This window comes from Microtus ochrogaster, chromosome X, assembly GCF_000317375.1.
Source record: "Microtus ochrogaster isolate Prairie Vole_2 chromosome X, MicOch1.0, whole genome shotgun sequence".
NCBI classification, from domain to species: Eukaryota; Metazoa; Chordata; class Mammalia; order Rodentia; family Cricetidae; genus Microtus; species Microtus ochrogaster.
In genome coordinates this window covers 59548293-59550681 of record NC_022026.1, presented here as the reverse complement: position 1 = coordinate 59550681, position 2389 = coordinate 59548293, and the positions used below count along the sequence as shown (strand labels likewise).

The window sequence follows — 2389 nt, the reverse complement described above, 5'->3', positions numbered from 1 at the left end:
ATACCACTAGTAAGCTCCTAGTTTGGATAACTGAATTATTTTGACACAAAATAGAAACATGGGAATAAGTTGAGGCAATCACCTATTGAAACAATTTGTGCCATTTTTTTTTACCTTTTCTGTAAATCTACATTTTTTTCAAAATCTACTATATTTTTAAAAAATGGTGTTTGGGGAGGAGTATACGTGATTGTGCAGGCAGAGAAAAGAGAAAACTATGACACAACAGACATGTGTCACGGTGACCCAATATGACATACATATCAGTAGCAGCCAACACTCACAATAGTTCAGGTGCCAGAGACTGAAGACACAAGAAACACAAAACAAGGGTGTGGTGGTTCCCCCATGAGGCGCCAGTTCGAATTCAATATCTACTCCTTCCAGATCATCCTGGACTCGCTGCTGCTCTTTGGCCAGTGCTCATCCACACCAATGTCGGAGGACTTCCACCCGACTGTGACAGACGAGAGCTTATATGGGGACTTTGCTGAGGCCTTGGAGCATCTGCAGCACCGCGTCGTTGCCACCCGCAGCCCTGAGGAGATCTGCGGAGGTGGCCTCCTCAAGTACTGCCACCTCCTGGTGCGGGGCTTCTGACCAAGGCCCAGCACTGATGTTCGTGCCCTACAGCGGTACATGTGTTCCCTTTTCTTTTCTTTTTTTTTTGTTAATTTATTTATTTATTGAGGATTTCTGCCTCCTCCCCGCCACCGCCTCCCATTTCCCTCCCCCTCCCCCGATTAAGTCCCTCTCCCTCATCAGCTTGAAGAGCCATCAGGGTTCCCTGACCTGTGGGAAGTCCAAGGACCGCCCACCTCCATCCAGGTTTAGTAAGTTGAGCATCCAAACCGCCCAGGCCCCCCCAAAGCCAGCACGTGCAGTAGGATCAAAAACCCATTGCCCTTGTTCTTGAGTTCTCAGTAGTCCTCATTGTCCGCTATGTTCAGCAAGTCCGGTTTTATCCCATGCTTTTTCAGACTCAGGCCAGCTGGCCTTGGTGAATTCCTGAAAGAACAAATGGATTAAAGACCTCAATATCAGTCTGAACACACTGAACCTGATAGAAGAGAAAGTGGGAAGTACCCTACAACCGATGGGCACAGGAGATCGCTTCCTAGGTACAACCCCAGCAGCACAGACATTAAGGGCCTCATTGAATAAATGGGACCTCCTGAGACTGAGAAGCTTCTGTAAAGCAAAGGACACTGTCACTAAGACAAAAAGGCAACCCACTGACTGGGAGAAGATCTTCACCAACCCCGCAACTGACAAAGGTCTGATCTCCAAAATATATAAAGAACTCAAGAAACTAGACCGTAAAAGGCTAACCAACCCAATTACAAAATGGGGCACTGAGCTGAACAGAGAATTCTCAACAGAAGAAGTTCAAATGGCCAAAAGACACCTAAGGTCATGCTCAACTTCCCTAGCGATCAGGGAAATGCAAATCAAGACAACTTTAAGATACCATCTTACACCTGTCAGAATGGCTAAAATGAAAAACACCAATGATAGCCTTTGCTGGAGAGGGTGTGGAGAAAGGGGTACACTCATCCATTGCTGGTGGGAATGCAAACTTGTGCAACCACTCTGGAAAGCAGTGTGGCGGTTCCTCAGGAAATTCGTGTTCCCTTTTCTTTATCGACTTTCCGGACCGGTGGAGCAGAGGCGCATTCTGGAGCGCTACTTGGAGGCCCATTTTGGCGGAGCAGATGCAGCCCGCCGGTATGCTTGCCTTGTGACACTGCACCAGGTGGTCAACAAAAGCACAGTGTGCCTCATGAACCACGAGCGCAGCCAGACCCTTGGCCATGCTAGCCCTCCAGGCACTAGCTGAGCAGGAACCTGCTGCCGCCGCTGCCCTGGCCTGGAGACGTCCAGGCTCTGATGGAGTCGTACCAGCCACCGTTAATTACTATGTGACTCCCATGCAGCCCCTGCTGCACCGGGCTCACTCCTATCCCACCTGGCTGCCTTGCAACTGACTGATCCTGGCTAGAAGGGAATGAGCTTCGTGAGGGTGGGGCAGGATCATCAGGTATGTGAGGAGGATGTGGCCAGACACGGGCCGCCTGTGCATGAGGTTCCTAGGGGCCAAATCAGGTTCTTGATAGGAGGACCCTTTGGTCATCTTACCACACTCCTGGACCTGCATGACTTGGGTCACAGAGACTAACCTGTTGAAAAGACAAAGTCAGCTGGGGTGGTAGTCTCAGTACTGACACCTTGGGTGGATTTCCATGGCCTAGATGGGGTCAGCCGACAAGGACCCAGAAGCTCCTACACTGGCTACAATACGACATCACATGACAGGAATACTCCCTTTGAGGTCTATATGAATTACTCACAGAGCCGAGTGGTCCAACCTCGCTGACCATTAAGAAGG

General features: G+C 49.7%; 1 pseudogene; it reads left to right on the top strand.

Annotated features, from left to right (window-relative positions):
- The first annotated feature begins 348 nt into the window (after positions 1 to 348).
- Positions 349 to 1988, top strand: LOC101985626 (annotated as a pseudogene).
- Positions 1989 to 2389: the final 401 nt, after the last annotated feature.